We start from the raw sequence: 16997 nt of genomic DNA on the forward strand, positions 1-16997 counted from the left end.
TCAGTCCCGGGTGGCCAGGGGCCTGAGATGACCTCTGTGGGGGCCACCCTGCCCCAGCCCAGGGTCCTCCCAAGTGTTCTCCAGGACGCAGGCTCTGGGGAGCACACCCGGGACAGCGTGCTTACCCACCCCCCATCCCGGTGAGGGAGCACAGAGGAGTCAGGCGGAAGGAAGGTTCTGACACCAACTTCCTGCGGTGAGCAGGGGCCCTGGTGACCCCCCGGAGCGGGAGCACCGCTGTGTGCTATTGAGTTTCCAGCAGTCTAGCAGAGGCCCTGGGCTCCGCATGGGCCCACACAGCACGGCCACCTGGCCTCGGGCCTCCCTGCTGCCTCCAGCTGCCTCCGTGACACCTGCCTGGGGCCGTCACCTGGACCAGAGATGCTGGGCTTGATAGGTTTGCCACCAGCGGGATCGGTCCAGCAGGGCTTGGGGTTGGTAACGGGAGAGGTGAGCGTGGGCCAGGGGGATTTGGAGGGACGGTGCTGAGCACTCACTCTCTAGTGACAGGAAGGGGCTGGCCCTGCCATCAGGAAGCAAGGGAGGATGGGAAATGGGGGGGGGGGGGGGGCGGCTGCAGGGGAGAGACCCTGCCTAGGACACACATGACAGGAGCTGGTGCCATCGCTGGGCATGAGGACGGCAGCATCCAGTGACAGGAACCCCTCGGAGCTGGTCAGGGAAGTTGTGGGGACCTCAGGCAGCAAGGTGCTGGAGCTGGGGAGGGGAGACCATGTGAAGATCTCAGTCCCCAGCCCCTAGTGCCCAAATGGTCCCATCTGTCCCTAAACTCAAGGGCTGCTGGGGACCTTGTGTTCTGGGAGTGTCGGAATATCGCCATCGCGTCGTTTCCAGCCGCCCTCCAGCCGCCGGGCCCAGGGCACCCAGGTCAGCCTCCCTGACTCATGCAGAGCCCCTGGGGAGTCCTCTGGGGGTGGGGGGAGCCCCCTCGGGAAGCCAGACCCCAACCCCTGGCGCCCGGGTGCCCGAGGCACAGAGCGGCACTGCCCTCTGCTGGAGGCGCCGGGGCAGAGCTCACCCTGCCTCCTCCGCTCCCTTCTTGTCCCATCCGTCCCTCAGCGGGCGCCCCTGCAGCCCCTACCCGCGGCGGCTCCTAATTCTCTGTGCATCAGCGTCCCCAGGAGCCGGCTCCCAGCCCCCGAGCCCATAAATGTGACGGTCTGGGGTGGAGCCGGCACACGTGCCTTGTGGACATGTCCAGCGGGGGCCCAGGCAGCCCAGCCACTGTGTGCTCCGCCTGGACCTCGGTTCCCCGCCCCCCCCCCCCCACAATGAAGGCAAAAGGCCTCACACCCCAGAACTGTGATGTGGGTGTACGAGACCTTGGTCATCCAGGTCAGATGCTCTGAAGTTGCCACTATGCTGTTTTATTTTGCTGTGAAGAGACTCCAACACGGGGCGAGGACCTGGACAGGGGCTGGGGCTGGAGCCTTTAGAGAGAGAGAGAGAGAGCCCCCGGGGGTCCACCTCTGGAGAAGGCCAGGGCTGTGGGCCCGGGTTCTGGGGCCTGGGGCCCAGGAGGTGGCTTTGGAGATGGGGACCCAGAAGGTGGGGCATCATTGTGCCCTTGAAGGTGAAAATCCAAGGGCAGGTTGGAGCTGCCTGTGGGGTGGGGGGGTGGGGGGGCGGTGGGAATCTGGAGGGTGGGGACTTCATTCATTCATTCATTCATTCATTCATTCACTGGACGACACGCCCCACCGCTTGGACTCCGCACTGCAACCCGGGCACAGGTGTTCTTGACCCTGAGCCTCAGGCCCTGTCTTGACACCTGGTGACCCTGACCCAAGCTGGCAGGGCTGGCTGTGGGGTCTGTGACCAACACCTATGAAGCAGAGCACGCTGCACACGCCGGGGCTGAGAACCCGCTCCCACTGAAGGACTGGCACGGGGACCGGTGTGGGGACCGGTGTTGGCTGTGGTGTTTACGGGCACGGGTTGCTTGGGAGCTTCTGGGCCATTCTGGCCCGCTGCCCAGAGAGGATCATGGGGCAGGGGCCGGAATGAACCAGATGGCACCCTCCTTGGCCACCTGCCCTTCAGGGGTGTCCCGGTGCAGCAGGGCTGGGGAGCAGCTTCGACAGCCTCCCCGGCGGTGGGGACGACAGGCCTCTGGTGCAGACGGGAGAGGGCCTGGCTTCCCCCGCCCTGCCCACACCAGCAGCTGCCACGGTGGCCAGGGCCATCCCGGGAGGCTGGAGGGTCAGGAAGCCGGGCCCCCGGGTCCAACCCCAGCTGGAGATCTGGGGGTGCAACGCTTACCTCCCGGGCCTCAGTCTTCCGTCTGTGGCCGGGTGAACGCGGTCAAGAGCGTGCTCCGCGAAGCCTCCGAGTTGAGAGTCACCTCAGAGGGAAGGAGACAAATCAGGGTCGCACAGGGCAGTGGAGCCTGGACCGCGGCCTCCAGGCAGCGCCCGGGGAAGAGCAGGCCGGCCGACGCCTGCGGACCTCCCTCGCCGGACGCTCTAGCTCCCCGAGGCCGGGTGGGAGCTTCGAAGGTGGAGAGACTTTGGCACGTCGTCTCCCTCAGAGGAGGCTGCAAGGCGGGGCGGTGGGTTCCCCCACAGCGAGATGTCGCCCAGCGATCACACGGCTGGCCGTTTACACAACGGCCCTGCCGACACGCCCACCCAAGCCCGCGCATGAACGCTCACGGCAGCTCTGGTCACCATCGTCCCGCATGGGAAGCAGCCCAGACCCCCCCCCCCCCCACCCCGGTTAGGTGATGGACACGGAGAACCCTTAGCGAGAACGAGAAATGAGCTGTCAGGCCGCAGAGGGACCTGGACGCATCGTGCCCGCGTGCTGGCGGCCGGCGGAGGCCGGGGAGAGAATGGGCAACACAGCGTGTGGCTCCATTCACCGGGCCTCCTGGAAAACACAAAGCCACCGAGCGGGCGAGCAGACACTGGTTTCGGCAGGGGGAGGCTGGGCAGGTGGAGCGCAGGGGACCCTTTGGGGCAGCGAGCTCCGAAACGGTGGGTGCGTGGCGTTGCGCGCCTGTCAAAACCCACAGCCCTCGGCCGCCCCAGCAGGGAGCCTTGCGGTGTGCAAACCGAGGGCCCCAGGCCCTCCGGAGAATGCGGGGCGGAGGCAGACGGGCACAGAACAGGCTCCCGCATGTAGTGCCATGTGCACGGCCGCCTCGCGGATGGCGGAGGGGCGGGGGGGGGGCGGGGGGGCGGGGACAGAGGTGGGTGTTTGCAAAGCTAAAGGCAGAGGGTGCGTGTGCGGGCGAGCTGGGGCCCACGAAGCCGTTCCCGGGGTGTGGGGTGCCAGATCTGGCACTTGCCTTTAAGTGCGGGGGGGCTCGGGCCTGTCCCTGTTGGAGTGGGGGTGACAGGCTGGCGGGGACAGAGGCTGCGGCCGCCACGCGGTGGGTCAGAGCTGGAGACGGGGGTGCGCGCTCCTGCTGGGAGGCACACAGGACCTCCCCGCGCTATCAGCCGAGGGGACCAGAAGCCGCCGGCGGGCACCCAGACCCCGGCCTCTGATGGGGCTGATTCTAGGGCTGGGCGGGCGGGAGACGGACCGCAGGAGCCCAGGGCGTCTCGGGGCCAGAGAGGGAAAGGGGTCCGGTCAATCAGAACGGCGAAGGCCCAGGAGTGGGGCTCGTCGGACGGACACCGGGCGTGACCCGCACGGCTCCGGGTGGCCCAGGCCGGCCGGAGGGAGGTCATGCTGGCCGACGGCTCCAGCTGTGACACAGACACCCGTGAGTCCGTCCGCGCTCACCTGAACACATAACGGGGAGGCGGTCAAAGAGCCGTGAGAAAAATGCTAGATAGTTGGCTTAGATGCTTCGCGCCCGGGAGGTGGTGCCTGACCCCGCTCCCGAGCACGGGCTGGGCCGAGGGACGGTGTCGAAGGGCAGAAGGGGGCTCCACAGTGCAGAAGCCGGGCAATGTGACCTCGGCCAGTGGCCAGAGCCACCACCGGTGACGGCCACGGCGTGCGCCCCGAGACGATGTGGTGAGGACGGTGCCTCACCTGGCGGTCCCCACCCCCACCCACCTAAGCACCCACCTGGGGACCAGATCCCGTGGAGGGACGCTCTACGGGACGCCCGGCCCGTCGTCCTCGGAACAAGGGAAGTCTGGGCAACTCTCCTTCCAGGGGGGGGTCCAAGGAGATGTGGTGGCTAAATGTCACGTGGGGTCTTGGGGACCCTGGGGGCAGGAAGAGGGCACTGGGTGAAAACCAAAGTCGGACAAATGTGCCCAGCAGCGTGACAGGACAGCGTGGAAAGGCCGCTGGGGGGCAGGGCAGGGGGGCTCAGCGTGGGGGGCCGCTGAGGTGTCTTTGTACCTCTCCGTAAATCTAATGCTGTTCGAAATTCAAAAAGTTTATTTAGAAAATCGAAGCGGCACGTATACAAAAAAAAAAAAGTCATCGACTGTGGTCTGAGCTCTTACTTACGGAAACCCATGAGTTTCCCTGTGAGATGTTCCAGCTGTTGTAAGTGAAGACTTGGCTTTTCCAGAAAGATTCCACAGCACGCCCTTATTAGTATCTCATATTTAGAGGCGGGGGGGGGGGGGGGGGGGGGGGGGAGGGAGGGAGGTGGGGGGAGGAAGGGAAGTGAAAGGAGGGGCGCCCAGGGTCCTGAGCACACTGGGGACCTCGGAAGCAGGGGCCACACCGCGCGCACGTTACGCTCTGTGGTTCAGCCCCCAGCTCTCCCGCAACACTGGCCGAGCCCTAGGCCCGCCGGACCCGGGGTGGAGGGGCCCCCGAGCCAGAAACGTGCAGGCCTTCCCGCCAGACAGGCAGGGTTTCTGAGAGTTTCTCCCCGTCCGGGGTTGGGTGGCCACGGTCGGTCGTAGGAGGGGAGAGCAAGCAGGGCGTCAGTGCAGGGGGTGGGGAGTGGGGGGTGGGAGTGGAAGGCGGGACTTGCCTGGGCTGCAGGGTCCCCGGTGAGCCGAGTGGAGGCTGCCCACGGGGCCGGGGAAGAAGATACGGGCGTTGCCGGAGGGCCATGAGGTCTCAGAGGGCCCCAGGGTGGGGGGAGCAGGGACGAGGGAGGGGCGTGGGAGTCTGCCAGTGAGGACAACTCCAATGACTGTTGGCTACAACAGCAAATGGATTTTCATTAGGAAAACAAAAGCAATCCACACACACACAAATAACGAGTTAGGAGGAAACAGACTGGATTGGGGGGGGCGGGCTGATTGCCGGTTCCAACCAATGGCAGAGCTGCCTGGAGCACTGTGCTGAGACGGACTCTGAGGTCTTGTCTGGGGGCAGGAGACGGAGGCCTGACGGGCTGGGTCTGCGGCGGCTTCAGGAGAGTGGAGGCAGGGCACCCGCCAGCCAGTCACCCGGAACGGTCACTGTGCACCTGCTCCCCTGGGTCAGTTGGGGGTGAGGGGGCAAGTGGGCAGCCGGCTTAAGGGTCTGGAGCCAGCCCCCTCGGGCGGCCACCCCTGTGACTTTGGACAGGCCCTCTTGGGGCTCCAGGAATTCCAACGGTCCCGGACCCCCTCCCCTAGCCCAGGAGTTACGGCCGCTTGTACAGCTGGGTTGCACATCTCCGGGTGGACAGTGGGTGGCGCCATCCAATTATTCCAAGCTGGAAGTCCCTGGATGTTGCAACTTTAGGGGATACATATGCTATGGAACTAGCGGGTTCAGTAAAGCCGATCTCTGCACACGCTGAACTCTGCGGATTACAGCGCTGAACGGAGTCAAATTCAAAGAGACATTTCACGGGCTCTTTGTAGTCCCTGCAAACCCCTTTCCTTGACTTGTGGGGCTGCACGTGGGCGTGATTCCGACAAAAAGTGACGTCCCTGGAGCACGGGATGGGCGGGAACCTCGCCACACCTGGAGGTTTTCAGCCTTCTCCCCGAGAAGCCCCTGCCCCTCAGGACAGGTGTGATGCACCTGGAATGAGGTCAGGCCTCCCCGGGTGTCTGGGGACACTGCAGCACAGGCTGTCGGCACCCGCGACCGCCACCAGAGGGCAGCGTCGCCCCGCCGAGCGCGGCCCGCCGCCCGGCGGTGGACCCTGCTGATTGGCTAAGCCTGCCGTCTCCCTGGCAACCGTCTCCGGCCCGCCCTCTCCCAGCGTCCAGGCGCCCCGCGCTGCCTGCGGGGTGGTCCGGGGCCGTCGGCGCCCTGTCGCGCGCTTGGGGCCCGGGAGCTGCCCGGCCCGGAGCCCCGAAGCGTCGAGGGGCCCGATATCAGCATCTCTGGTTTCATTTTGGTTGAGGGGTCCTCTTGTCCTTAAATGCTTGCTTTTCCCACATCCTGTTCTGGAAACAGAGCGGAAAACAAGAGAGGGAGCTTTCCAAGCCAGACAGGAAGGCCCCGGGAACCCTGTGACCTGCCTCGCCTGCCCCCCGCCCCCCCCCCCCCCCCCCGCAGAGCCCCTGCATGCGCCTCCCAGCTGGTCATCTCACACGTGGAGGGCAGGGAGTGGGTGGGGAGGTTGCACCTGCTGGGGCGGGGCGGGGAGGGATGCAGGACGAGGGGATCAAGGCCCCCAGGCCTGGGGGAGGTCCAGTGGGAGCCCCTCCGTGGCCAGACCTTGTCCGGTGTGACGTGATTATGAATTGTGACCACCCTGGACCCCAAGGTGATGCCCTGGCCTGTCCCCAGAGCCTGCAGAAAGGCCCAGGAGGGCACCTTTCCAGTTCTGAGCAAGTCGTGTAAGAGAAGGGCAGCGAGGGACATACCAGCAGCCTCTGCAGGGCATCCAGTGGCCAATGGGGGGCCAGGGCCATCAGCCCCAGCCAAGCAGTCTGAGGAATCAAGGGAAGACAACCTGGGGTACATAGTGGGAGCAGGTCTCAACGGGGAGCCAGCCATGTGACGAGCCAGGGAAGGACCACCCAGCAGGGAACAGCAGGGGTGATGGCTCAGAGGCGGGAGTGTGTCAGGTGTTCAAGGAACTGCTCAGAGTAGAGACGGGGAGGAAGCAGCCCGTGCCTGGGGCCCAGGAGGAGGTTGGGAAAGAGGCTGGGCAGCATGAGGCCCACATGGCTAAGCGTCAGCCAGACATCTGATGGCTCCAGCGGCCTCCTCCCAACCGCCTTTCAAGTGACTCTGCCCCCGACCAACTGTCCACGACCCTCCTGCTTCCCTCTCCTTGGCCTCGCAGACTCTGAGAAAAAGGCCAGCGCCATGCCTTCCCCCCCACGTCCCCAGCTGGTCAGGGGCATGCTAACCGACCTCTGAGGCTCCTTGCTCACGGGGGCTCCCCGTCTTCTCCTCGGGGTGCCCTGAGACCCCAGCACAGGACCAGGTGCCCCGCACGGCTGAGCACGTGACATGTGGGTGGGCCGTAGCCCGGACGAGGGGGCTGCAGGACGACAGGACAGTCACGCTGGGGTGAGTCAGAGGCTCCGGGGCCCTCGGCCTAAGCACCCACCCACTCATTCATTCATTCATTCATTCATTCAGCAAACATTGCCTGGAAATCTGAGCTGGTTCCACAGACAGCAGTTAGCAGAGTCCCTGTGACACAAATGCCATGTGGGCCACATACAGGATTAAAAATGTGCCAGTAGTCACGTCAAGAAGCACGCGAATTTTAATAATTTTTTTTTATTTAACCCAGCATATAGATAGAGTTAGTGTCATTTCAATATGCAAGCAATATAAGTTACTAATGAGCTATTTTGCATCTGGTCTGGGGGTACAAAGTCTTTGAGATTTGGTATATATTTACGCTCCCAGCCCATCTCCACTTGTACAGGTCACTTTCAAGCTCTCCAAAGCCGCATGTGGCTAGTGGCTGGCGTATCGGACCGTGACAGTCCAGAACATTCTCATGGGGCTGCATGCAGGCAGCAAATGTGGGCCGCTGTGTGTCAGGAGGAGGTCCCGTTCAAGGTCCTGTGGGAGAACAGAGGAGAGCGCAACCCATGGAGGAGGGACTGGAAGGCTCCCCCTTCGAGCTAGGCACTGAAGGATGACTAGGCAGTTCTCTGAGTGAGCGCAAAGTTTTCGGCTTCCATTCCCCGTACCCCGGGTGGGGCTCATGACGGTCGAGGACAGTCTGGAGAAATCAAGGACCTTCCGTGACCACCCCACCAGGTGCTCCTGAAGGAACCATTGGCTTAAGCCCTCTTGTTAGGGCTTATCTCTACCCCTGGGGCCAGTGCTGATGTTTTCGCATCTTCTCGTTACAGACGCTGAGGTCTGGGGGTTCAGCTACGCCAGGTGGGCCCCAAATCTTGAGCTCTATTGGCCAGGTCCCACTGCCGCTTACAGGGCCGTTGTGCCTGTGTTCGTGAACCTTCCAGAACCTTGGCCTATGTGTTACCTGCGGGGATTCTCTAGACTTGTCTGTAAGCAGGCAGGGCCGGTAGGATTATCTGGTTCCTGCTTTTTGGTCCTCTTTAGGCCGAACTGAAAGTCTGTCGCTGCCGCCGGGGCCCAGGCCAGCCCGCTTGGGTGCTACCTGCTTCGACAGCTCTCCCCGGGGACCAGCCTGGAGAGCCACCGTGTTCACAAAAGCCGTTAGATACGGATCTTCCAAAATGTTTCCACAAAGAATCAGAAGATTAAACCTGCATCGGGGACGTCTCTGGACGGGTGCCCGGTGTGGGGGTGGCTGAGGGCCGTGACGGCTCTGCGTGACCAGAGGCAGGTCGCTTCTACTCTCTGGAGGTGGTGACTTGCCCTGCCATCAGAGGAGGGGGTTGTTCTGGGCCCCTCCGTCCCCCGAAGCTGCCTCCTCTGTTGGGGCTTCATCCGGAAGGGAGAAACGGAGCCCCTGCCCCGCCCCGCCCTGCCCCCTGCAGACATTCGCTGCACATTCCGAGGCTGAAGTGGTCCCATCGCATTCTTCTTGGGGGGCCTGGGCGGGTTCGAGCAGGGCCCACCTCGCCGAGGGGCCAAGTGGGCGCGTGGGAGGAGCGTGGGCCTCCGTGTGAGATTGGGCGTGGATTCGGGCTCTGTGACATCCGCGTGGCCACCGCTCACCACCTACAAGGGGGAGGGGGCGGCAGGCATCCTGTCCCCCACCCCCACCCCGGGGGTGGGCCGGGGGGGGTGCTCCAAGTCTGCCTGATGCTTTCTTTCCCCATTGTCCCCTACCCGGGCTCCTTCGGGCCCGGTGCCTCCCAACATGGTGCGCGGCGGGCTGTGTCACTGGGCAGGAAAAGGTTAACCGGGCAGCTGGGGTGTACCCACAGCCGGCACTTTCCAAAGGTCTGGCCCTGGCCCAGCTGCTGGGAGGCGACCTCTGGGCCCTTCGGATGTCATCCTGCCTTTGTTTGCCTGGGGTCTCGGCCCACGCCAGAGGCATCGACGGGGGCCCTCGGGCCACACGGTTTCAGCTGGACCTCGGGGGTGGGGGGTGGGGTGGGGGGGTGCGCAGAAGGCTCAGGTCGGCTGCGTCTACGTGGCCGATGCCCAGTGACAACCTACACACCTGAGCTCCGATGGTTTCCTGGCTTGGCTGCACCCCGCGTGTGTGGTCACACAGGGTCCTGGGCGAGCTGACCGCCGTCCATCGGCCGGAAGAGACTGTGACCGTGAGTGCAGCGGCTTGGCTGGGCTCTGTGAACCCTAGTGAATCGCTGAACCTGAGCTTGGTCCTGGGGACGCCTGTGCCGCATCTCTGGTGGTTGGTCCTGGAGGCAGGGGAGTGGGGAAGGTGTCGGCCCCGTTTCCCTCACGGCCCCCAGAGGGCAGTCCTGTTCCAGGAACCCAGGGCACCACACACGCTTGTGACAGCTGGCTGAGGCTTCCCTGGGGGCCTTTGACCCCTCTCTCCTCCCCTCCGCATCCCCAGCTCTGCCCACCCAGGACATCCACCTGCCAGCCCAGAGTCCCCGCGCAGAACAGATGTGCAAAGGCTCCGTGGGCTCGGGGGGACCTGTGCCAGCCCCATCCCAGATCTCAACCTCCTGGGTCACAGGGAAGCAGACAGGGTGGGGGGGACGCGAACAACTTTGGACGCAAAGACTTTGTGTCATCTCAGAAGCTGGAGTGCTTGGGGGCTGGGAGGGGCTTCCAAAGGCAGCATCTGGGTCTTTCCCCGCTGGCTCAAGGCTTTGGTGGTGGCAACAGGGCCAGGAGGCCTGGCCCCGTCCCACACCCCACCAGGGGCCCTCATGTGCCAGCCCCCTCTCCCCCAGGAGGTGCCTCAGGACCCCGACAGTGTGTCTGTCCAGCCTTCGGGCCTCTGCTCAAAGCTGTCCCCCGGCCTCGACGTGGGCCTGCGGAAAAACCGGGCTCCCCTTGAGGCACAGGTGTCCCTTTGGCCGCGAGCCCTCCGGAACCTGCCCTCCCTGTTCAGCTCCACACCTGCCTCCGGGTGACTTGGTCCAGTTGAGGCGCTCCCTGGTGCCAGCCCTGGACAGAGGCTGCTTTTAATTAAGGCTCCCAGCACAACCCCCGTCCTGTGGAAACGGAGGCTCCGCGTGGAGACGTGTCTTCCCCGCGGCCGCTCAGCCTCGGCTGCGGGGCTGGGAGGCCCAGCAGGACGGTCTGAGCCCGAAGCCTGGTCCTGACGCCCTGCCCTGCTCTTTCCCGGGCCACGGCCTCCCCTCGGCCCACAGTGTGGCCAGGGCCCCGGCCTCCGGGGAGAGGGGCTGTCCTTAACGCCCCGGGGCCCCGGGACCGTGTCCTCCCGGGGTCTAGACCCGGGGCGTGGGGGCGGCCGAGGACCCGGGCCGGACTGGGGCCCGCCTCCTCCCTGGCCTGCGGACGTGGCCGGCCGCCCCCGCCCCGCCACGTCGCCCGGCCGGCAGGAAGCTGTTCACTCTTGCTCTCTTTTTTGTGAATTTTTGGAGGGTTGTTGTTGCAGGAAACATCTGGACGTGGTCCAAAGAACATAATGAAAAAAGGAGCGAGAGGGGGAGCGGGGGAGGAGGCAGGGGTTGGGGGAGGTTTGGAAAAACCATCTGATCTCACTTTGCAGAGGCAACTGCGATTATGCCCCTGTGGGTTTCACAGCCGCTTCAGATGCAGACCGTGCGGGTGACGTCAGGAGAAAACATGAGGCCCCAGATCGTTTGGTGACACACGAACACGGAATGGGTCCCAGGCCGGCTCCTGGCTTTCGAATCAGGACAGTCGATGGGCCACGGGTCTTTTCCAGAGGCGAGGGAGGCAGGACAGGATTCCCCGCTGCGGACTTACTGGGGCGTCTGGCCGGGTGGCCCCGGCTTGGGGGGGGGGGCCACAGAGGAGAAGCGCTCCACGGGGCTGCTCCCTGAAGTTCAGTGTCTGTCGAGCCCACCTCGAGCCCACCGACTCCGGGGGCACGAATCCGGGCCTGGCCCAGCCCACTCTGCTCTGCCCGCCGGCCGTGCCTTTGGCATCGCGGGCTCCCGGGTCTTGGGGGGTGGTGCCCTGGGCGTGCAGGGCTGGCTCAGCCCTCGGGGCTCCCCAGTTCAGAGGGCGCCCACTCCAGTGCTTTCCGGGGGTGCCCTGTGGTGTGGGGATGAGTGCCGGTGACCCTCACGGCGTCCCCAGGTCCTGGCCACCTTTGCCCTGGAGTGGGAGTGAGGGTGACAGCTGACCTCTGTGCCCCCTGCCCTCGGGTCGGGGCCTCTGCCTGTCCCAGCACCACTAGCCGGGGTCTCCAGACCCCACTCCAGAGCAGGGGTGCTGGAACGTGACAGGAGCTGCACAGGAAAGGATGTCAACTCCCCGTCAAGATTTTAGGGCCTCCCCATAGATGCTGCCCGCCCCCACCCTGATGGAGCCCAGGCCCCCGACGGAGGGGACCACAGCCCGTCCCAGATAGCCCCGCTGCCTGCAAGGACTTCGCGGTCGGGACAGTCTGCATGGGGGGGGGGGGGGGGGGAAGGCTAGCCCACTGCCGTCTCCACGTTTCGTCAGAAATGTTTCTTGAAATAAAACCAGAGATGCCCAGTGACGTAGCAAGGACGAGCGGGTGTCCGCCCGAAGGGACTCAGGTTCAACCGGACCAGCCGAACTGTGTCAGTCCTGAAAGCCAGGCCCTGCCCTGGGAGCCCACCCAGGAGGGTGTCCCCTGAGCACAGCCCCTGTGGACCCATAGGGCCCAAGTAGAAACCACCCCCCCCCTCCTCCCCCAGCCTCTCCTTCCACCGGACAGGTGGGACCCGGCTGAGGTCCCGGAGGACACGGGGGGTGCAGGCAGAGGGCTCCGGGCCTTCTCGGGGCTGTGGGGCTCAGCCTGGAGCGGGCCCTGAGATGGGAGGGGGTCGGAGCTTGGCTCAGGAGGGGGGGGGGGGGGGGTGGGGGGGCGCGTCTGTCTGGGAAGCGATTCAGCGGTGGCTGCAGCAGAGCCTTGAGTCATGGGCTGGGGCCTCCTGGCCTCTGGGGGGGTCTGAAGACATTTTTTCCATGGAAAGTAGCCGCTGGCTCTCTGCTCAGCAGGGAGCTCTCTGTCCCCCTCCCACCGCCGGTGGGGGCCTTGGCAGTGTGCTGCTGATTCTCTGTCGGACTTTCCACCGGCCTGGGGTGGGGTGGGAGCACCAGGCAGGGGTCCGACGGGCGGGTTCGGGACCTGGGTCAGCCTGCAGCGAGCGCCTGTCTTCTGAGTCTTTGCTTCACTTTCTGTTTGAGTCGCACTTTGGGGTCAGATGGGACGATGCACTGGGCCCAGCTGGGAGGGGACAGACCCGACTCCTTTGTCAGCTCTTCAAGGGGAAGATGGGGGTGGCGTGGGGGTGGGGAGCTGCAGGAGGTGGAGGGGGGGGTGTTTCCCCCCCCCAGACCTCCCCACCAGAGCCCAGGGGGAGACGCACCTACCTGCTCCGTGGGGTGCCCCCCTGCCCGTTCTGCCCGGGCTCCTTGGCCATAAGCCTGTTAGCGATCCCCCCTGTAGCCCCTTGAGGGCCTCGTCCCCACCACGGGAGACGCAGGCATCCCCAGGAGCCCCAGAACTTTCGGTGCCGGCGGGGGGAGGGGCAGAGGGTCCGCAGTGATGAGCAGCTGCTTGTGGCCGAGCTCGGGGGCCTCCCCTCCTCGTTCCTGTCGTCGGTGGTATGGGCGGGAGGGGAGGCAGCCGCACGGCAGGGCTCTCACCTGGGTCGGTGGCCTCCTGGCTGGGTGTGGATACAGCCTAGGAAAGACCCAAAGTGGGTTGGTTATCGCAAGTGGTCTTGGCAACGTGGCCCTGGGGCTGCAGCGCAGAAGCTCTGTGACGCTGCCCCTTCCTCCGGGAAGCCCTCTTGAACCATGTCTGTCCGCCTGACTTTCTTCCTCCTTTAGACTCTGCTGTGGACCACACGGTCTGCCCTCCCTGTGTTCTAGCTTCTGTGAATCGAGAAGTCTCGCGTCTCTGGAGATCTCGGCTCCCGGAGGGCTCCCCGTAAGCGCTGGCTGTGTCGGCCGAGGGGCGAGCGGGTGCCAGGCGTGTGGGCCCGTAGAGGGTCCTGGGCTACAGGCTTAGGTGCGACCCCCAGCCACACCACCCACCACCTGCGTGGACATGACCACGTGGCCCGCCGCTCTGAGCCTCAGTTTCCCCTCCCGTGAGATGGGATCGTAGCGGCACTGGCCTCCCTGGGTTCCCGGAAGGCTTTCACGGTGATGGATCTCCAGGCGCCTGCAGACCGTCCGGGTCCGAGCCGCCTCCAGAAGGCTCTCTGCCCCCACCCTGCCCGTGACCCGGGAGCATAGCCCACTGACACTGGTGAGTATTTGTTTGTTTTTTAGAGAGGGAGGCTTCTTTAAGGATGCGAATATCCTGTTTCTTCTTGACCCTTTGCCCATTAATTTTAGCATCCTGGGGGCTCCTGCCCTCAGTGGTCACTGACGCCCACCGACAGCCAACAGTGGGCTCAGGGCTAGGTCTGTCTTGTCCCCTATGGAGGTCCTGGGCAGCTCCCAAGGGCGGTGGCTGTATTTGTCACAAGGCGGCAGGACGGGAGGATAAGGACTCTCTGGGCCTGGACAGGGAGAACCTGGCCATGCCCTCCTCAGCTCTCTGACCTTAGGTAACGACAGACCTTTCCTCTGCCTCAGTTTCCCCATCTGTGCCACGGGGCCAGCTTCTACCTCAGAGGGTCTGTGAGCTGCTGAATGCGAACATGGCCAGGGCCAGGCCGCGAGCCGCCCGGGGGAGGGGTGGCCAGTGGTGGCGGTCCTTCTCCGGGCTGTGACGACTTCCCGCTTGCCTTGTCGCTCTTTCCCGAAGGCCGCGAGGGCTTGCGGGGCAAGTCCTTCGGAGTCCCCCAGGATAAGCTCTCGCTCTGCCGACTGGGGAAACGGAGGCCTACGGAAGTCACAGCCAGAGAATTCACCCTCCCCACGGTGGCTGCCTAGTCCCCCTCTGAGTATGGGCCTCAGGGACCTGGAGATGGCAGGGTCCCGGCAGGAAAGGGACACTCCATGTCGCCAGGGTGATTGGAAGTGAGTTTACCGAGGTCGCCGTGTGCAAAGACGGGGGTTGGTGCCGGGGAATCTCCGGGGCTTGCGCAGGGCGGGGCTGGGAGCAGTGGGGAGCCAAGGGTGGGATGGGGCCTGAGGGGGGGTGTGGAAGGAGTGGGTCACCCCGCGCCAGTCCTCTGACCGGCGGAGCCAGCGGGCTGCTGGAGGGCAGCCGGGGCCCCTGGGGCCCAGAGCCGGGGGGAGAGACGGTGCACGGTGGGTCGGGAGGGGACACCCAGGTCACCGAAGGTAGTTCTCAAACAAGTGCCCCATGTTTGAGAACTCACGTTAGGACATTCAGGTGGTGCTGAGTTAGCCGTGGCCCCCACCCTTGGCTTCCTTGAGTCCAAAGTTGGAAGGCCCTCTGCACTGGTGGCAAGGCTCCGTCTCACGCACCTTCTGTGGCTCCCCATCACCGGCCGTGGAGAGCCCCAGCACCGGGCCGGAGGAGTCAGGGCCACAGCCTCCCCCCAACACCCACCTCCAGGCTGCCCAGGGCTCTGGGGACAGGCCGTTTCTTCACCTGTGGGCAGGGTCCTGCTACTCGGGGAAGTGCCGTAGTTCCCTCCCGACCCCCCGGCCCAGAGCGCCTTCCTCAGCACACCGCGTCCGGGACTGGGGCCGTCGCGTGCAGAGGAGGACGTGGCGAGCAGCTGGCCACTGCCATCAGATCCCGGCAGCCGCCCCCACCCTGGTTGTGACCACCACAACTGTCTCGGACATTGCCACATGTCCCCTGGGGGACGCAGTGGTCCTCCTGCGAGTCAGGCAGGAGTCAGACTGGCTCAGGGAGCCAGGCCACCCTTTGTCCCCATCATGCTTTGCCAGAGGGGGTGCCCGGTGCCTCCCCGACCCCACGCCGGGTTGGCGGGGGCCCGCCGTGTGCCCACCGGGGGCCGAATGGGAGAAACCACCGTGCCTGGGGGGCGGGCCCGGGTGGGGATCGTCGCCTCCTTTCTTTAGGAAGGAGGGCCGTTGGGGGGGGGGGGGCCCGCACAGGGACCCAGCTCACAGCCTCGTGGCCGAAGACCGCATGACCACGGGCCACCTTCCGCGGCTTCTGTGAGCTGGGGACCTGGAAGCGCTTCAGAGGCCGCATCATCGGAGGGTTTGCCCGGGGCTGGAAGGCCGCTTCGGAGGCGGCTCCGGCGGCCTCCCGACACACGCTGTGGCTCGCACGCGTTCCGGCCCTCAGGTGGCCCACCCGGCACGGCCAGGTGCCGGCGGCGGCTAGACCCACGTGGCTCTCGTGGTGCGGTCCCGCGGCCTGTTTTCTCGCGCACTGGGCTCCTCTCCTCCACGGACGCCCGTGTCTGACGGGCGGATGGGTCCAGTTGGCGCTCGAACGGCACCGGGCCTCCAGGCCTCCCGGCTTGCCTTCAGCCCGGGCGACTCGCACCCTGGACGGCCCGCGGGGGCCGTTTTCTGGCTTCGGAGGCGTGTTGCAATGCGCTGGTGTCCGTCGAGAGGGACGTGCCTTCCAACCCAGCCTGTGTGGCTTCGGGCACATTACCGAGCTCCCCCGGGCCTCAGTTTCTTCCTCTGTAAACTGGGGATAATGGAACACCCCCCCCCCCCACCTTCTCCGGCCAGGAGCCGCGCCCATGGGCATCGTCACGACGGCAACTTGCCCAAACCGGGGTCTGTGCTCTTGGCCTCTGCCTTCGGAGGGCCGCGCTGGGCCTCGCCGCGGTAGGAGGACCGGGGGGAACGTAGCAGGAGGGTGGAGGCAGGGAAGGGGCACCGGCTTCCCAGATACAGGCTGCGCCCAGTGGCCGCGGCCGGGGGGGGGGAGCCAGGAGCAGGCCCAGCGCCGTGACGCCCCTGTGGGGCTGGAGGGAGTCCGGTGCCCGGCTACCGGGGATGGAGAGAGTAAGCGGGGCTGGGCCGGGGGGCTGAGCCATGCCCGGGGTGCCCAGCCAGCCACACCCCTGGGCGGGAGGGTCTTATAAACGCACCGAGCTCGTCACCGGCCCCTGCCGGCTCCTGGGCCGGCTGCTGGCGGCCGGACTCGGGCCCCCTCCTCTCACGGAGGCAGACCGGACGGGTGCAGGGCTCCCCGTTGCGTTTTTCTGCCCGAAGACAGCCGGCCGTCTGGAGAGTCGGGGCATCAATTTTGTGCGGCGAGGGGGAAGAAATAAACGCAGCCTTTAAAACGGCTCGACGACAAAAACCCCAGCCAGCAGAACACCCAGCCTGGCGGGAGGCTCGTGTCGTCGATGCATCCAGGAGACGCTAGTGGCTGAGACGGGGCGGCCCCTGCTGGTCCCGTCCTGGCCCATCTGGCGTCCGTCCACGGGCGCGGAGCCCCAGCCCCACCCCACGCTCCAGAAGGTTCCATATTTGTGCAGGTCGCTGGTGAGAGTCCCTCCCGAACATTTCCATACCGATCGCTTTCGCTCCTGGTCACTCGATGCCTCCTTCTCATTGAAAAAGTCATCAAAGAAGCTTCAAAAGGAGAAGCAGAAGGTTTGCCCTCAAAGCCTGCTTGTCACCTGGCCTCCACTTTGGAAGCTGCGGGCTCCCTGTGGAAGCTGGGTCTGGGGACAACTGCCGCTGTCCTGTTCCTCTCTGTCCCCACGCCCCCCCTAGGGGAGGCCACCGTCACCACCACACCCACCCCCCCCCCGGGCGGGGAGGAAGGAAATTTC

General features: G+C 65.3%; 1 long non-coding RNA gene across 1 annotated transcript; it reads right to left on the bottom strand.

The window, feature by feature from the left end:
• Window positions 1–8076: 8076 nt before the first annotated feature.
• Window positions 8077–13111, bottom strand: LOC121021223 (uncharacterized). The gene is made up of 2 exons (XR_005786457.1): window positions 13000–13111; window positions 8077–9608 (listed from the first exon to the last, which is right to left on the bottom strand). It is a non-coding gene; the product is annotated as an uncharacterized LOC121021223 (long non-coding RNA).
• Window positions 13112–16997: the final 3886 nt, after the last annotated feature.

This window comes from Herpailurus yagouaroundi, unplaced genomic scaffold (genome assembly GCF_014898765.1).
Source record: "Herpailurus yagouaroundi ecotype Mexico unplaced genomic scaffold, PumYag 267, whole genome shotgun sequence".
Lineage (NCBI taxonomy): Eukaryota > Metazoa > Chordata > Mammalia > Carnivora > Felidae > Herpailurus > Herpailurus yagouaroundi.